The sequence below is a fragment of the Humulus lupulus genome, chromosome 4 (genome assembly GCF_963169125.1).
Source record: "Humulus lupulus chromosome 4, drHumLupu1.1, whole genome shotgun sequence".
NCBI lineage: Eukaryota > Viridiplantae > Streptophyta > Magnoliopsida > Rosales > Cannabaceae > Humulus > Humulus lupulus.
In genome coordinates this window covers 142,244,632-142,264,648 of record NC_084796.1, presented here as the reverse complement: position 1 = coordinate 142,264,648, position 20,017 = coordinate 142,244,632, and positions in this window count along the sequence as shown.

Below are 20,017 nucleotides of genomic sequence, written 5' to 3'. Positions count from 1 at the left end.
TTTCTAGACGTGAGGTATTCTACTATTGTGGTCATCGAGGTCGGTCTTGCACAAATCATTATGACCACTCTTGGCTCCTCCTCTATGCTTGACTTTTCAAGTATTCCATGGGGACTACACTCAATGTGTCCACTTCTTTGGTGGTGTCGAGTCGGGCTAGAGTGCCAACGTTGGTGTTATGCTCACAAGGGACTTGCTCGATGGAATAGAACTCAAATTTTGACAACACGCTTTTTACCTTAGCTAGATAAGCTACCATTTTGATTCCTCGAGCTTGATATTCCCTAACCCTTGATTAACCACAAGTTGAGAATAATTGAAGAATTGAATTGCATTTGCTTTCAGCTCCTTTGCTATCCAAACTCCAGCCAACAAAGCCTCATACTCCGCTTCATTGATGGAAGCGTGAAAACCGAATCTGAGAATCGTATGGAAACGATGTACTTCAGGTGTATTTAGGTTTATTCCAACTCTGGATCCATTTTCGTTGGACAATCCGTCAACAAAAAGTTTCAACAATTTTTGTATCGGTTAGCTCATAGGTTCCTCCTAGAACCCGATACATTCAGCTACGAAATCGGTGAGACCCTATTGTAATGACCCGACTAATTCTAAGACCTCGGACCATTAAAAACTTCTAAGACATAGCTACTATTTTGGAATACATACATACATACATAAAATAATAAAACTTAATTAAAAATCCAAAATGCAATACGGAATACAAAATATGGTATGGGATCCCATTGTTATTTATATAAAAACATAAACATAAACATAATCTTTCATTAATTATATAAAAAACTAAGTGCGGAAATACATAAGAACATAAATTAAAAGACTTGAAACAACGTCATCCTCGATCTTCCTGCAATCCATTCAATCAATTCATCCCCAATACACATGTTAAGCTGCCATGAATCCATCCCGTCTCCCAAGCTCATTTTCCTGCACCATCTAAAATAAAAGGAATGAGCCTAATGCTCAGGAAGGAAAATCTACTAAAAGCATATATCATACATCATAAGATTATATCATAAAACATACACTATAAAACATAAGACGTAAAAACATATATCATATAAGACTACAATATTAATGGCCAATATCTCATAACCGTGGCATGTGATAAAACCATCTAGGTCCTCAATCTACTAATCGAGGTAGGTTAGATCACAAGGTAGTATATTATAACCCATCTAGGTCCTCAGTCTACTAATCGAGGTAGGGTAAATCATAACTCTAAACCATGATAATGATAAAAATCATGGGGTTTGCTATCTAAGCAACTATCAGCCCCAAGAGACTAAAACATAAAAATTATTCATATGCATAAACATATCATAACACATGTAACCTAACCTATTTTCCTTACCAAGAACCGGGATATTGGAGACAAGAACGGGGTTGGAAAACTCCTAAAATCAACAATGAGAATCATAAGGTCTAAAGAAATGGAGATGAAAAAGAGATCTAAACCATCAAGATAGAAACTTACCGAAAACCTTAAGTTTCAAGAAACTTAAATACCTAACCAAGAAGCCATAAAATCAAGTTAGGATTTGAAAGAAAATAAAAGAAAATAAAAGAACTATAATAAACTAAATCTGAGGATAAGAATACCTTTGATGGACTAGAACTTTGATCTACACCTCAATACCGAAATAACACTCTATCTTACTTCTCAAGTGTTTATAAAGCTTAGATTGAAAAGATTTTAAATGAAAAACCCTAGTGTTTTCTCTCTAGAATAAACTTAGCAACTTGGAGCCTCTGAAGAATGCTTGAATGATGAATGAAATGGCTGAGTACTAGGTCCTATTTATATAGTTCAAGGAGTGAAACTAACCCCTTTTAAAATGAATAAATAAATTAATATAAATTGAATAAATTTGAATTTTCGGTTCAATAGATGCCCAGAACTCGTTCAAAAACGTTAAGAGCAAGTCCAAGTGGTTGAGGGCTGTTTCTAATTAAAATCGACAAAGTTTAAAAAATGGCTCCAGGAGCCGATATATCGCCCCTACCTATGCCTCGAGCTTCCGTGGTTTCATTCGTGCGAAATCGACGTGTTTTCTGTATCTTCCGTAGGTGACATATCAGCCCCTATAGTTGCGATTTATCGGCATACGCTGATATTTTAAACACGTTTATGCACATTTTCGGCAGACTTGAAGTTTGTTAAAACAACTTTGACTGGGTAAAACATGATCCTAACGGCTGCTGGAAGGTTCTAGAGCTTCTAGATTCATCCATTATTTAATTATTTATCTAAAATCCTTAAATCCTTAAATAAACATGCTTGTGACAAGTGTCACGCTCTTAATTATTCTATCTAAACCTTAGGTTATACTAAATAATATTTCCAGGGCCAACTATATTAATCAAACCTTATGTTAAAATTAATATTTCTAAACTATAGGTTAAACTTATAAAATATATAACTATTTCTATGAGTTTCCAAATAAATCCCGGCTTGAACCAATAACCACGAAAACTAAAATACTACAAACTACTACTAGCTACTACTGCTACTGCTACTGCTACTGCTACTGCTACTGCTATCTAGCTAAGTAAACTTCTGAGACACTACAATTCTAACCTAGTTAAAAGAATTTTGTCCCCGAAATTTACTTACCAAAATATTTCGGATACCATGCTAGGATGTCTTCCTCCAACTCCCGCGTTGCCTCCCATTCTGAACTATTACTCCTTAGGATCTTGACTATCAGAATACTCTTAGACGGTAATTCCTTCATCCCCTTCTCTAGGATGCTAACTTGTCGTTCCTCGTAACTCAGGTCATTCTGGAGTGCTATTGTATCATACTTGAGGATGTGAGATGGGTCTGACACATATCTACGCAGCATCGAAATGTGAAACACATTGTGGCTATTTGCTAGAGCTATCGGTAGAGCTAATCTATATACAATTGTTCCCACCTTGTCTAATATCGCAAAAGGACCTATAAACTAGGGACTAAGTTTGACTTTCTTCCTAAAACGCTTCACTCCTTTCATAGGAGATATCTTTAAGAAGACTTGATCTCTGACTTTTAATTCCACATCTCGTCGCTTGGCATCCGCATAACTTTTTTTTTTACTTTGAGCAGCGAGCATACGCTTTCTCATCAGCACCACTACATCCTGAGCCTGTCTAACAGCTTCGGGTCCAAGAAGTTGTCTTTCTCCTACCTCGTCCCAATGTAATGGAAACCGACATCTCCTTCAATAAAGTAACTCATAGGGTACCATACCGATTGTTGCCTGCTAGCTATTATTGTAGGAGAATTCTATAAGTGGCAAATATTTACTCCACGATCCTCCAAAGTCTAGTACATAAGCGCGCAACATATCTTCTAAAATTTGTATGGTACGCTTGGATTGACCATCGGTCTGAGGATCAAATGATGTACTAAGACTTAAATTGGTACTCATGGCTTGCTGCAAGCTTCCCCAAAATCTCGATGTAAACACCAATCCTCTATCTGATACTATGGTCTTAGGGATTCCATGCAGTCGTACTATTTCTCGAACATAAATGTCTACGGTCAGCAGTGTACGTAGTCTTGACGGGCAGGAAGTGAGCTGACTTGGTGAGTCTATCTACCATAACCCAAGTCAAGCTGTGTTGCTTATTTTTTCATGGTAATCCTATCACAAAGGTCATGGCTATATCGTCCCACTTGCATTATGGAATACTAAGCGGTTGCAATAAGCCTGCAGGTCCCTGATGTTCCGCTTTTACTTGCTGGATACTGGGCATTTGGACACATATTCTACTATGTTTATCTTCATTCCCGGCCACCAATATAGGGCCTTAAGGTCGTGAGTCATCTTGGTCCACCTCAGGTGAACCGAGTATGGGGTAGTGTGTGCCTCTTCTAAAATCTTCATCTTAATTCCATAATCATTTGGCATGCACACCCGCCCTTTATATCTCAAGAACCCTTGTCCTGATATAGAGAAATTTGTAGTCTTGCCTTCTTTGACTGCAGCCATATGTGATACTAACGTGTCATAATACCCTAGCCCGATCTGTATATGTTCTAATAGACTCGACTGGATAGACAAGTTAGCCAGTTGTCTAATGACTAGTTCTATTCCAACATTGATCAGCTCTTGCTGAAACGACTTTTCTATTCCGGATAATGCTGCTAGATTTCCATTACACTTTTGACTTAGCGCACCTGCAACTACGTTTTCCTTTCCTGGGTGGTATAGGATTTCACAGTCATAATCCTTTACTAGTTCTAACCACCTGCACTGCCTCATGTTGAGCTCTTTCTGCGTGAATAAATAGTTTAAGCTCTTGCGGTCTGTGTAAATCTCACATCGTTCTCCATAAAGATAGTGGGGCTAGATTTTCAATGCGAAGGCCACCGCGGCCAACTCCTTATCGTGTGTTGGATAATGTTGCTCGTATTCCTTCAGCTGCCTTGAGGCATAGGCAATGACTTTGTCATTCTGCATTAGCACACAACCCAAACCTTGCTTCGATACATCACAATATACTACAAACTTGTCATTGGGTGTCGGTACACAAAGTACTAGTGCTGAGCACAATTTATCCTTGAGCAACTGGAAGCTTTCTTCACATTTATCTGTCCAGTTGAACTTTTGTTGTTTCGTGTCAGGTTAGTAAGCAGAGTGGCTATCTTAGAAAAGCCTTCTACAAATCTCCAATAGTAGCCTGCTAGCCCGAGAAAACTTCTTACTTCTGACGCATTCTTAGGTCTTGGCTAGTCCTTCACATCCTCTACGTAAGCAGGGGCTAGAGCAACTCCATCTTTAGATTCTATGTGGCTGAGGAATGTTGCTTGCAACAGCCAAAATTCACATTTCTTGAACTTGGCATAAAGTTGATCCTCCTTCAGTCACAACATAGTCAATCTTAAATGTTCCTCGTGCTCGACTTCGTCCTTTGAGTACACCAAAATATCGTCAATGAATACTACGATGAATTCGTCCAAGTAATCCTTGAAGACCTGATTTATTAAATCCATAAATGCGTCTAGAGCATTGGTAAGACCAAAATACATAACGAAAAAACTCGTAATGTCCATATCGAGTTCTAAAAGCTGTCTTTGGTATATCTTCTTCCCGTACCTTAAGCTGGTGATAACCGGACCGTAAATCAATCTTCGAAAACACGGTCGCTCCTCGGAGTTGATCAAATAAGTCGTCGATCTTAGGTAGCGGGTACTTATTCTTAATTGTCACCTTGTTCAGCTCGCGGTAATCTATACACATTCGCATGCTTCCATCCTTTTTCTACATAAATAGAACCGGTGCTTCCCATGGTGAATGGCTTGGTCTAATGAAACCCAAGTCTATGAGCTCTTGTAAATGCATTTGCAACTCCTTGATTTCAGTTGGCGCCATCCAGTATGGTGCCTTGGAGATAGGCTCGGTTCCTGATACGAGTTCGATTATGAAGTCAATTTCTCGAGTAGGCGGTAACCCTAGTAAGTCGTCAGGAAATATCTCTGGAAATTCCTTTATAACGCGGATGTCTCCAAACTTTAGTGGTGTTTCTTTTGCCACATCCATGAAGCTTGCTAAGAATGTGTGACATCCTTTCTCTATCAACCTCTGAGCTTTGAGATATGAGATAAGCAGAGTCTGTAGTCCTGAAACCTTTCCCATAAAACATAGTTTCTGGCCGTCAGGAGTTTCGAATGTCACTTGCGTACGTCTACAGTCGATGGTTACGCCATGCCTTGCTAGCCAATCCATGCCCAATACTACGTCGAAGTCCTTGATCTCTAGCTCTATCAGGCCTCCTTCTAGTTTCGTCTACTCAATTTTGATTGGTAATCCTCGTACTATTCGTGATGATAGAACTACTTCGCCTGAAGGAAACTCCATAACAAACCTTGTTCTAATTCTTTCACAAGGTTTGTCTAATTTTTCTATCATTCATAACGAGATATACAAATGTGTTGCTCCCGAATCAAACAATACTGAACATATACTATTGAGGATAGGAAGTTGACCTGTGACTACTTTTTTACTAGCTTTGACTTCTCCCTGGATCAAGGCAAAGACTCTGACTGGAACCATCTTGTTGTCCCTATTTCGTTCTTGTTTGAGATATGGACATTCCTTCTTTCTATGACCTTCCTGGCTACAGTTGTAACAAGTTTTGGTGTTTGCACGACACTCCCCAAGATGTCTTTTATGGCTCTTGGAGCACTGTGGGTATTCTACATAACCCGACCTATTATTACCATTGCTAGTTCATTCTCTTTTGTCACCATCAGATTTCTTACTATCAGGATGCTTTCTTTTCTAGCCATTATTGTTGTGCTGGTGGTTATTGTTGTGGTTTCGACCATTCTGAGTCTGATTCTGCTGCTTGGGTTCAGATTTCCTGGCCTTTTCCTTACTAATATTTTCCTGAAGCCTTTCCGACTCTATAGTTGTTTCTAGAGCATCGACATATGAAGTGGTTCCAGGGTTTACAAGCGTAACTCCCAGCTCAATCTTGGGTCTGAGTCCCCTTGTGAACTTGGTAACCCTCAAGAAATCAATTGGGACTAACTCTGGCGTGAACTTGGCTAGATGATCAAACTGTCGAGCATACTCGACTACTGTTAAGTTGCCATGCTTCAGACTGGTGAACTCTTCTACCCTTGTAGCGATGACTGCTGAGTTGTAATAATTTTTGTGAAACAGCTCCACAAATCTAGCCCAAGTCATGGTGGCGACATTGTGAGTTTGCTGTACGGAATCCCACCAGATTCTAACATCCTTTTTTAGAAGAGAAGAAACCCAGGATATGCGATCCGCAAGCTGAGGTTCATGTGTGCAAGTATCGTCTCTACATTCCTGAGCCATTCTTCAGCCACAAAGGGGTCGGTTGTCCCTTCAAAGTTTGGAGCGTGTTACTTACGGAAACGTTCGTAGATTGGCTCTATGTACTGAGCTAGATAAGGCGCATAGTTCGCCATCGTCCATCCTCCATATGGACCTACTTGCTGGGGTGCTTGAGCCGCTAGCCGAGGCTGCAATTGCAGCTGAGGTTGGGGCTGAGTCTGAGGCTGAGGCTATGCCTGAGTCTGTTGTCATTGTTGCTGCAACAATTCTTCCATTTTTTGACGTAGTCGGAAAATCTCAGTAGTGCTGTCCACAGGAGGTGGTGCATTTTTGTTGGCAGCAGTAGTGGTAGTAGCACGAGTTCCCCTTCGTCGGACTGGAGGGGCTTCGGTAGTCTCGTTTGTGGTGCTGGAGGCATTGTCATTCGTGTGTGCAGACCTTCATAGCGATATTTCAGCAAAGTTCTAACAATCGAGAAAAACATGTTAGAACTTACCCTAATAGGATTTAAGGAAAAACTTAGTCCAAGGAAACATAACTTGGACCTATCAGTTATGAATTCTTATGAAAAATTATGTAAGCCTTCTTTATAATTAAGGTGCGTTTCTATACTTTGAAAATAATCCATCTTTATTATTTTTTAAGTCATTTTCTAGCCATCCTATATGACTTAATTCTCAGGCTCGAAACTCGTCGCTGTTTCAAAGTTAACCATATTGAGGGAGGGTTGGGATCAGTAAAATCGTTCCCACTACTATGGCCCCCTAAACTCTCAATACAGAACCCGGTCCATTGATTTGTAGCCACCCTCACTGAACTCAGTCATTATTTATTATGATTGTAAACAAAAGCAAACTCATACATGTAAATAAATAAAATAACAACTTTTTTCATTTGGAAAAAGATTTTCACTAAGTACAATCATAAATTCAAAAATAAATAAATAAACTAAACTAAAAAATATCTAGGGTAAATCTAAAAATCAGGATCTTCTACATCTGACCCTTCATCTAACATATCATCATCTATTTCTTCATAATCATCATTACTATGAGCCTCAAAACTACCTCGGGGAATTTTCATTAAGATATTATGCTTTTGTTTCTCAGTGAATTTAAATTCAAACTTAGAGGTGAACCTTAGTATAAGGAAATAATATCTCATGGCTACCAGTAAATCATCTATAGTCTCCCATAATTCTTCTAATGTTGAAATTACAGAAGGAAAATCTTTAAAAAGCCTAATTACTAGGACATATTGTTCTGTGGCTCTCATCATATTTTTCCAATTGATTTGAAGGTGAACTATCTCTTTGTGAAACAAGATCAATCTATGAGTGATTCTTTCTAGCACTCCTACTGTATTCCTTGGTTCTCTAATCCTTTTCAATGCCTTAATGGCTTAAATATCTTGATAGGTCAAAGCTCCATTCATTTGACTGAAAACATGACTAAAACGTTAGCTATAAAGATACACATAATGATCATAACATAAACACTTACATTGGCGATTAGATCTGGAGCTTGTGCGTGTGTATCAAGGAGAACTTCATGCATATGAATCATGTGCTTTGATACCAACTGTAATGACCTGACTAATTCTAAGACCTCAGACCATTAAAAACTACTAAGACATAGCTACTATTTTGGAATACATACATACAAACATACATACATAAAATAATAAAACTTTATTAAAAATCCAAAATACAGTATGGAATACAAAATATGGTATGGGATCCCATTGTTATTTATATAAAAACATAAACATAAACATAAACTTTAATTAATTGTTTTAAAAAACTAAGTGCGGAAATACATAAGTACATAAATTAAAAGACTTGAAACAACGTCATCCTTGGTCTTCCAACAGTCCATTCAATCAATTCATCCCCAATACACATGCCAAGCTGCCACCAATCCATCCCACCTTCCAAGCTCATTTTCCTGCACCATCATATATCATAAGACTATATCATAAAACATATACTATAAAATATATGATGTAAAAACGTATATCACAAGGGAGTACAATATTAATGGCCAATAACTCATTACCGTGGCATGTGATAAAAGCATCTAGGACCTCAGTCTACTAATCGAGGAAGGTTAGATCACAAGGTAGTATATGATAACACATCTAGGTCCTTAGTCTACTAATCGAGGTAGGGTAAATCATAACTCTAAACCACGATAATGATAAAAATCTTGGGGTTTGCTATCTAAGCAATTATCGGCCCCAAGCGACTAAAACATAAAACATATTCATATGCATATATAACATATCAACATAACATAACATATCACATAAACATATCATAACACATATAACCTAACCTATTTTCCTTACCAAGCACCGGGATATTGGAGACAAGAACGGGATTGGAAAACTCCTAAAATCAACAATAAGAATCATGAGTTCTAAAGAAATGGAGATGAAAAAGAGATCTAAACCATCAAGATAGAAACTTACCGAAAACCTTAAGTTTCAAGAAACTTAAATACCTAACCAAGAAGCCATAAAACCAAGTTAGGATTTGAAAGAAAATGGAAGAAAATAAAAGAACTATAATAAACTAAATCTGAGGATAAGAATACCTTTGATGGATTAGAACTTTGATCTACACCTCAATACCAAAATAACACTCTATCTTACTTCCCAAGTGTTTATAAATCTTAGATTGAAAAGATTTTAAATCCCAAACCCTAGTGTTTTCTCTCTAGAATAAACATAGCAGCTTGGAGCTTTTGAAGAATGCTTGAATGATGAATTAAATGGCTGAGTAATAGGTCCTATTTATAGAGTTCAAGGAGTGAAACTAACCCCTTTTAAAATGAATAAATAAATGAATATAAATTGAATAAATTTGAATTTTTGGTTCAACAGAAGCCCAGAACTCGGTCAAAAACGTTTAAGAGCAAGTCGAAGTTGTTGAGGGCTGTTTCTAATTTAAATTCATAAAGTTTCAAAAGTCGCTCCAGGAGCTGATATATCGCCTACCCTAGGCAATATATTTCCCCTACCTATGCCCTGAGCTTCCATGATTTAGTTCGTGTAAAATTGACGTTTTTTTCATATCTTCCGTAGGCGACATATCGGCCCCTATAACTTCGATATATCGGCATATGCTGATATTTTAAACACGTTTTTGCACATTTTCAGCACACTTGAATTTTGTTCAAACAACTTTGACCGAGTAAAACGTGATCCTAACAGGTATTGTAAGGTTCTAGAGCTTCTAGATTCATCAATTATTAAATTATTCATCTAAAATCCTTAAATCCTTAAATAAACATGCTTGTGACAAGTGTCACGCTCTTAATTATTCAATCTAAACCTTAGGTTATACTAAATAATATTTCTACGACCAGCTATATTAATCAAACCATATGTTAAAATTAATATTTCTAAACTATAGGTTAAACTTATAAAATCTATAACTATTTCTATGAGTTCCAAATAAATCTCGGCTTGAACCAATAACAACGAAAAATAAAATACTACAAACTACTACTAGCTACTACTTCTACTACTATCTAGCTAAGTAAAATTCTGAGACGCTACACCTGACCCTTTATTGATGTTTGTGGCTTGTACAATATCTCAAACTGACTGAGCTTGATAGCCCATTTCAACAAACGTCACGATGCTTCAGGCTTTTGCAAGACCTGCCTTAGAGGTTGATCGATTAAGACGTGTATAGTGTGGGATTGAAAATATGGCCTAAACTTCCTCGAGGCCAAAATCAACCAAAAAGGAAGTTTAGCAATCAAAGGATATTGGGATTCAACTCTCAGAAGCCTCTTACTTATGTGGTTCACTGATTTCTGCACTCGATTTTCTTCTCGAACTAACACAATGCCGACTGCGTTGTTTGTTATTGCGAGGTACATGTATTGACATTCTCCAGCAACTAGTTTTGATAAAACAAGGGGTTCAGGAAGATTCTTCTTAAGATCTTGAAATGCTTGTTCGCATTCTTCCGTCCATTCAAATCGTCTATTTCCCTTGAGCAGATTATAAAAGGGAAGACATTTTTCAGTGAACTTGGATATGAACTTATTTAAGGTCATGACTTTTCCAGTTAGGCTCTGGACTTCTAACAAGGATATAATTTTTTTACGCTTTGCCTCGATCCCCCTTGAGTTAACTATGAAGCCTAGAAATTTCCCCGACAATATCCCAAAGGTACATTTTTGGGGGTTCAGCTTCATATCATACTTTCTCAACACCCCAAAACATTCTTCCATATCGAATACATGGTCAATGGTAGTCTTTGACTTGACAAGCATATTGTCAATATACCCCTCCATGTTATTCCCGATCTGGTTGATGAACATGTTATTGACCATCCTTTGATATATTACACTAGCATTGTTTAGCCCAAATGGCATGACCTTGTAGTGATACATGTTATGTTTGGTCATGAAGCTGGTGTGATCTTGGTCTTCATGGTTCTTCGCAATCTGGTTATATCCAGAATACGCGTCCATGAAGGACCTATGCTCATGACCCGCTATTGCGTCAACTAGCTAATCTATTCTTGGTAGTGGAAAACAATCTTTTAGACAGGCTTTGTTGAGATCGAAGAAGTCAATGAACGTTCTCCATTTTTCGTCTGGCTTTGGGACCAGAATGGGATTGGAAATCTAGGTCGGATACTTTGCCTCCCTAATGAATCAGCATTTCAATACGCAACCAACTTCTTCCTGCAAAGCTTCTCCTCGCTCCTTCCCTAATAGCATTCATTTCTGCTGCTTCGCAGACACATTTTTGTCTAGGTGTAAGGTGTGCATAATCACACTCGGATTGATTCCTACAGTATCATCATGTGTCCAGGCGAAGACATTGAGGTCTTTCCTCAGAAACTCGACCAATTCCTTCTTTCTTTAAGCTGCTAGATTCTTTCCAATCTTTACCACTCTCAAAGGTATTTTTGGATTGAAAATGATTTCTTCTTGCTCCTCTAAAGCCTGGAGCTCGAATTGATCTTCACCTATCATTGTGTCTATTTCGTCTGGTTGGGTCACCTCGTTGTTTGACCCTTGAGGTTCTTTCGCCTCTTAAGCAATTACCATTGCCTGAGGCTCCTCATTCTCTTCAACTATCACCATGGCTTGCTGCCCAAGTTATGATTTTCCTTTCATGGCAATGTTGTAGCATTCCCTAGCAGTGAGATGTTCCTTTCTTACCACGCATATCCCCAAAGATGAGGGGAATTTTATGGTCAAATGGCGAACAAAAGTTATGGCTTCAAATGCCATCAACGATGGTCTTCCCAAGATTTTGTTGTAGGCTGATGAACAATCAATTACCACAAACTCGAGCATCTTGGCAACAACTCATGTTTTATCTCCCTGAGTTACTATGAGCTCAATCGTTCCTATTGCTACCATTCCTTCTCACAAAATCCCATAAAGAGTCATGGAGGTCGCCTTAATATTGTCCACAGATAATCTCATTTTTTTCAAGAGTGGACCTGGATAGCAAATTCACCGAGCTTCCATTGTAAATTATGATTCTTCTTACTCTTAGGTTAGAGAGCAGAATTGTTATCACTAGTAAATCATTATGAGAGAATTGGATGTGACTAGTGTCTTCTTCCTTAAAAATGATTGGTTTTTTATCCAATCGCTGTTGTTTAGTTAACCTCTACTTTGGATTAAATACTACGCCCTCGTCTATTTTTAGCTCCTGAATAAATATTTTTTGAGCTTCATTGCTCGTACCTGTTGGATGAGATTCGCCTGCAATGGGGACTATCTCTCTTCCTTTGACAAGAAAAGGGTTGATGTTGTTGCCTGGAGCTAGGAGAGTTGGTGGTGAATTAGCCAAGTGTCCCAGAACCAGTTGAGGGTTTTGTACTGCTTGTTGATTAGGGGCTAACCTATTCTGAGCATATTGCGCTAATGGTCCAACTCGGATAAGTGTCTAGATCTAGTCCTTTAATTGACGACAATCGTTAGTATAGTGGCCTATGTCATTATGAAAATGACAAAATTTGGCTGGATCTCTCTTTGCCCAATGGTGCTTCAAGAGCTCTGGCTTCTTCCATGGAAGACAGGTGGAATTAGCCAGATAAAAGTGTTCTCGTGTATCTATTAGGTCATTATACGCAGTAAAGATAGACGTGTACTTCTCCCCAGGCTTATTTTTCTTGGACCTAGTTTGGTTGCCTTTTCCATTCCCCTTTATTTTGTTATGGAGCACGAGTTGTGTCATGGCTACAACATCCGTTGCCACTCTAGTGAGCTGAATAGGGGTCTGGCTGTTCCCTGCGACTGCAAACTCTTCTTCCTCTAGGTTAATCCATTCTTGAGCTCGAGCCAAGAACTCGTCCGTACTCTTCACTCCTTTCCTTTGGAGTTCCTTCCACAATTCACCTCAGACAATGATTCCTGACCACATGGTCATGAGCTTGGCACTATCATCAGCATCCCTAGCTTGAACTTCTATGTTTATGAACCGGTTGATGTACTCCTTAAGGGATTCACCCAGTTGCTATTTTATATTGGCCAGGGAGTTGGCCTCTACTTGAGCTTCTTTCGCGGCTCGAAACTCCTTTTTGAACTCCGTTGATAACTGTTTCCAGAAACTGATTTAGTGCCTTTTAAACTTGTTAAACCATAATTTGGGTGGTGTTGCCCATGTGGCTTGGAACAGAAGACACGTAGGTTGATATGGTTTGACTAATCAATTGTTCTATCATACATGACCATGTTGGGAATTTTGAAGCCAATGGGATCGGGAGATGCTACGATATGAGGAGCAAAAGGCCCTAGCTCCTCATCAGAATCACAAACATCCACGTTTTTCCCTGACAGAAGTCTCTTCATCTATTCCTCCATCAAGACCAGCCGTTCAACGGTATGATACTTCATCTCTAGGATATTTGGGAACTGGTTACCAACTCCTGTCTTATCTAGTGTGTTATATTGGTTATTGTCCCTCCAAGCCAGAGCTTGGTTAGGAAGGACATTCCCATTATCACGAACGATTGATGAATCTTCCACCGTCTGAGCATAACTCAAATCATTGTAACAGGCTGATTGTCCTCTTTGCGTGTTTAGATGGTCATGCAGATCAAACTAGGGATTGGAACGCAAGCTTTGGGCCAAGCTCAACTGATTTCTCAGATCGCTCTCATGAATCTGGGAGTGTGTGTTGTGTACAGTCCCAGTATTGCCCCCACGATGGCTATTTGTCCAATAGCTATCATTCATGAAGATTACTATTTGCGGCTAAGGTCGTAAGGCTTGATTTTTCCTGTGAGATCGTAGGACATATGTATCTTCTACGGGTACATAATTTCTTCTTTCATTCTCGCGAACTGAAACATTTTTTTGTGGGTGAGGAGGTGTCGGATAACGTACAAGCAGTGGAGGGTGCCTTATTGGGGAGGCAATTCATCTCCCGTCAGGACTCACCAGATTAGCTCACCCATTATCTACTCCAATTTCCCGAGCTGGTGGAAACATGAATTCGTTTCTTTGTACCTTAGCTGCTAGTTGAGGTACTGGTGGATTTATAGGGACCTCCGGCCTTATCGATGTGGTGTCACATCGCCCTGTCTGAATAGGTTGATTTCTGTCAGTGTGAGCTTCTTGTTCATTCCTGCAATTATTAGTAGGTGGGTAGTTTCTAGTAGTCCATTCAGAAGGCACGAAGCTCGAGGTTGTTGTTTTGACAGAACGACTTACCTTGTTTCAAATGTTCTTGTGGGATTGAGATCGGTGGGACCCACTTTTCCTCATTCTGACATTCTCCCTGGTTGCATGGAGAGGTAATCGAGCCATTATATCTTCTATTTACTTGTTAGCCTGGGTGAGGTGCCTCCTTAGTTGGGTATTCTCTATTTTTATGGCAATCAGATATCCAGGATTTGGATTTGGAGGGCGCAAAACCAAACTTTTAGTATCGTCCTAGTACGTGCTTGTTGACGCGGTTCTTCGGCAACAAGTAATTAAGAGAAAGAGAGAAAAGGATTAGTGCCAAATATAGAACCGTAGCAGATATAAGATCTTAGTAAATGAAATAGGTGACTCGAGACACGTTTTTAAGTGGTTCAAAGGTTAAAATCCTTCTACTCCACTAGTCAATATTATTGATATATTCTGGGTATTTGGTTACAAAGTATATCTCTCCAGAGACTATTTGTTCCAACCCCTATCAACTCCCAGGGTCTCCATATTTATAGGAGAAGGCACCTGGAAGTTGGTAAGGAGGTCATCCCGTGACCTTCTTACTTGTCATATCAACTCTGTGACATTCATGATTAATTCCTAAACCTGACACATAAGTATGGTCAAATCGATAGATAAGGAGATAATGGGCCGCACGGCCCAACCCAGCCGTGGGTGTCTGAACACGCACGTTCCTGCAGCGTGTCTGAGAAGTCAGGGAGATATTGGACACGTCATGTCAGATATATGCACGTTTATCTTGCGTGTGTTGACTTTACAAAGGGTCTTGGCCTCCATATCTAGCTCGTACCACGAGCTGTGCACCTGACCCGACCTTCGGCCTTTCGATTCCTTGTTCCAGTCTTGGGAGTCTTGGCGAGTCCTTGAGGATTCCTCGAGCTAAGGGGGTACGACTTCAAGACAGGATCTCCGACCTGGGGGATGTTTATGGACTAACCATGATAAGTCCGAAGCTCGGCCTGCTAATCAGCCCGTGGGAAAATCAGGGCGTACATCTGCCCCCCAAGCTCCTGCTCGTGGTATATGACGTCATATATAAGACCATAGTAGGGGCTTTTAGACTTCCCCACAACTCTTTGCATTCCACTCTTTAAGCAGGTGCCTGACACGTGGCACATCGTGGGTGGTGACGGTACGTCTCACGAGAACCGCATTTAATGGCCTAGCCTATGCCCAGCCGTCGTTTCGTATTTTGAGTGGAAGGCCTCGGATCCCTCATCAGGGCCATCCAAGAGCCTTCTACACGTGATACTCCACGCATATAAAAGGCGGTGGCCACCCTACGCACAGGCCACCCTCTCACTCGAAATTCTTCAAACCTATTTTCTTCTTTCCTTTCCATATTCCAGAAGAACGAAACCCTTGACTCGGTTGCTGCCATTTTCATCGTTCAAGAAGCTCAGGCGCACGGATTTCTCCGAAGCTTTGGAAGCTACTACACCGACGAAAATCCTGTCAATGTAATACTCCCGTTTACTTCCCAGTCATACACAGTAAGTTTCCTGACCCTGCGTACTTCGAAAACATGCTACTGTAGCTTAGGTAAAAAATTTCACTGTAGCCGCATGCAAGGGTTTTTTCTGGGTTTTGTGGATATGGAGGGTGACAGCCCTTTTTAGGTTAGGGTATATTTATTGTAGGAAGTCGCTTTAGAATATGGGTTTCAGGATACTATTTCTGGGGAAAATTTCTGGGTAGGAGTTTTGGGAATTTTGGGTGCAAAACCGGGTAGCTTAGGGAACACGCCTCATAAGCGGTTTCGCAATTTTCTGCCTATTGAAACTTTCTCCCCAAGGCGAACTCTATTCTGAACCCCCTGACACACGAATTCTGAGTAATCTGGGATCTGTTTGGAGCATACGCGCGTGTTCACTAAACCGCGTGGTTCCACTCTCCACGAGCTGGGCTTACCTCAGCTCGTGCTAATAATAATTGCTTCTTCCTCCTGCTTGGGTCGCCTTTTCTAAAGTGTTTTCTTTTGTTAGCTAGGCGACCAGATGGCTCCAAAAAAGAACCTCCCCCAGAAGAACGTTGGAAGCTCGGCCTCCTAGCAGGAAAAAGGAAAGGCGGTGATGCCTAGCTCCCCGATCCCCCGTTTCGGGCCAACAGTGGAGAAGGAGGTCGAGGTGGCCCCTGACGCATTCTTTAAGGCGGAGAGAATCGTCTCAAAGATAACCGATCAGGCGAAGATTAACAAGCTCTTCCTCACTCACAACATCGCGCTGGGGAAAGCCTCCGTCATTGCCCGACCTGCTGCGGAGGGCGAGCGGAGCTGCTCACCGCTCGAAGAATCGTTCGCGGCCTGGAGCGGGGAACACTTTAAGGCAGGGGCCTTCCTTCCCCTGGATCAGTACTTTGCTGATTTCTTGAACTTTGTGGGGTTGGCCCCAGTTCAGCTCCCCCCCCAACTCCTACCGTCTGCTGGCAGGGTTGAGGTACTTATTCCAGAAGCATGAGTGGGAGGTCCCCACTCCTGTGGATATTTTATATTTCTTTTGCCTCAAAGCCAGCCCGAACCAGCGGAGGCGAGGCGACGGGTTTTACTATTTAACCTGTTTTCCCAACACGGCAGCGGTCATTGAGCTGCCTAGCCATCCTAATGATTTCAAGGACCAGTTCTTCATGTCAACTGGGTTCCGGAACTGCGAGCACCACTACTTCAATCGTCCTCGTAAGTGCTCCCGTCCTTAGCTCGCCTTTTAAACGTTATTTTAGCTTCTCCCATACTCCATTCTGACTCGAACTAATCTTGCAGCCATCTTCGCAAGGACCTAAAAGTCTGTGACCCTCGGGGGCCAATATGACACGCTGGCGGGCTTGCCCCCCAGCGAGAAGGATTATCGCGCGCTCGTGACGGAAGAGACGATGGTGTTCTGCAAGCTGATTTTTCCAAATCAGACCTTGAACCTGAAGAGGCCCCGGGGGCCGCCCCCAACTCGGGACACCAGACCTGTCATCGTGGAGGAGGTCGCGGGCGATGAAGACGAGGAGGACGAGGGTGACAAAGTTCCGCTCGTGAGGAGCAGGAAGAGGACTTTGGACGTCGCCCAGGGCATGGGTGAGGAGAGGATCCAATCCGGAGCAGCCACGGGTCCTTCTGGCCAAGGTAACTCTAACTTGCTTAGGAGTCTAGATAGGGCCGCTGCAGACCCCCGGCTGGCTAGGTTCAATCCTAGGCAGATCGTCCATCGTCACAGGAGCGATCCGGACTTGAACACACTTCTGCTCCATTGTGTCGCCAGCTCGTGCTGGATCACCAAGAGAGCCGGCCTAGGGGCACCGTAGTAGTAGATAATACCCTAGCGTTTAGGTCGATCCTATTCGAGGAGTATGGGACCAACCTACGCACCTGGCCTTCACTCCAGAGAGGTATCTATGCTCCGGGGCTTAGGCAGTATGTAGAAGAATCTAGCCCCGAGTCAGAACCGGACCCAGAACTTGCGCCAGTTCGGGAAATAATCGTCTTAGGCTCTTCGAGCTCGGGGGGTAGGGTTTCCCTTAGTAATCGTATACTTTTTTAGCTTTAACCTTTTGCCTTTACCTCTATGATTGTTAACTTGTAATAACCATGTTCTTTGTTTGACAGAAGAGATGTCTCAGCCCGAGGGGAGCTTGCAAGGCGCAGTCTTCGTGGGAAATCCTGCAGCTGGGCCAAGACTGAAGAGGCTTCGGGGGTCCAGGAACACTGCTGGGACCTCCACCAAGTCCCCGGCAAAGGAGAAGGAGAGAACCCCGCCAGCCCAGGACGCGGGAGCGATTCTTCTTGCTGTCGGGGCAGGCCAAATGCCTCCGCCCCCTCAGCGAACTCCAACTGTCACCCAGGACGCAGGGACGGAGCTCGGGACTCCGTCTGCGGTGGCCTCCGATGTACGCATCCCGGTCAACCCCTAGGACCTGGAGAAGATCCCAGAGGCCTTCCGGGGAACTGTGTACGAATCGGCGAACTACGCCGTTAACCATATCTATAAGTTCACTGAGAAGGAACTCCGGGCTATTGAGACAATGAGCCCGGTTGACGTTATGGACTCTTCAATGAGCATGACCCTAACGGTAAGCTTCCCTATTCTTTTAAAGCTTTTACCATTATATTCCGTCTTATTTTTCCTCTGAGCCAGTTTATCTTCCATTCCTCGCAGGGTGTCGTCGCCCTTCACCGAAGCATCATCAGGGCCAGAACTCAGCATGACGACATGAGGACCGAGCACCAGGCCACCCTTCAGGAGGTTAAGGCGACTAAGGATGCCCTGACGACCTCGAAGGTTGAGTTGGAGAAGACCTAGGTCGATCTGGAGAAGACCCGCCTGAAGGTCCAAGAGCTCGAGACCGCCCTTGCCACCTCGCAGACAGACCTAGAGGCGGTGAAGACTGAGGTCCAGGCTGCCCTGAAAGCCGAACGGGCCACATCGGAGTAGTCCCTACAGGACCTGTTCTATCACTGCTGGGCTTTCAACCCGGAGGCTGACTTCTCCTTCATGTCACCGAGCCTTTGGGCGAACTTGGTGGTGAAGTTTCAAGCTCGCCTTGATAAGGAGGCGCCGCCTTCGGAAACTGGGGAGGCCTCTGGCGCGGCGGAGCAGGGTGAAGCGGCGACCTCCAAAGGGCCGACTGACGGGGCCTAGGGCGCTTTTTCTTTCTGCTTTTGAGTATTTTTAAGTTCCCCTCTTTTTTTTTTGTATGTAACCTTTACATGAAGTGTTTTCACCTCGAGACAATTTTCTTTACACCTTTAACTTATATTTTTTCATGCTTTTGGCTACGATATATATCTTTTTGATAAACTTAGTTCGTGTTAACTGCTATTTTTATCTCGAGCTCTTTTGAAAAGAGCAGCGATAAATAGATTTACATCTACTTCTAAGTTTTATGACCCAGTTAAAACCAGGAGCTTATTTGGAAAACTTAGTTCGCGTTAACTTTTATCCAAATCTCGACCAACGAAAAATGGATTTATATTAACTTCTAAGTTTTGTGACCCAGTTAAAACCAGGAGCTTATTTGGAAAACTTAGTTCGTGTTAACTTTTATCCAAATCTCGACCAACGAAAAATGGATTTATATTAACTTCTAAGTTTTGTGACCCAGTTAAAACCAAGAGCTTATTTGGAAAACTTAGTTCGTGTTAACTTTTATCCAAATCTCGACCAACGAAAAATGGATTTATATTAACTTCTAAGTTTTGTGACCCAGTTAAAACCACGAACTTATTTAGAAAAACTTAGTTCGTGTTAACTTTTATCCAAATCTCGACCAACGAAAAATGGATTTATATTAACTTCTAAGTTTTGTGACCCAGTTAAAACCAGGAACTTATTTAGAAAACTTAGTTCGTGTTAACTTTTATCCTGATCTCATGCTCTTTAAGAAGAACAAGGAGAACTAGATTTAAATCAACTTCTAAGTTTTATGACCCAGTTAAAACTAGGAGCTTATTTGGAAAACTTAGTTCGTGTTAACTTTTATCCTTATCTCATGCTCTTTAAGAAGAACAAGGAG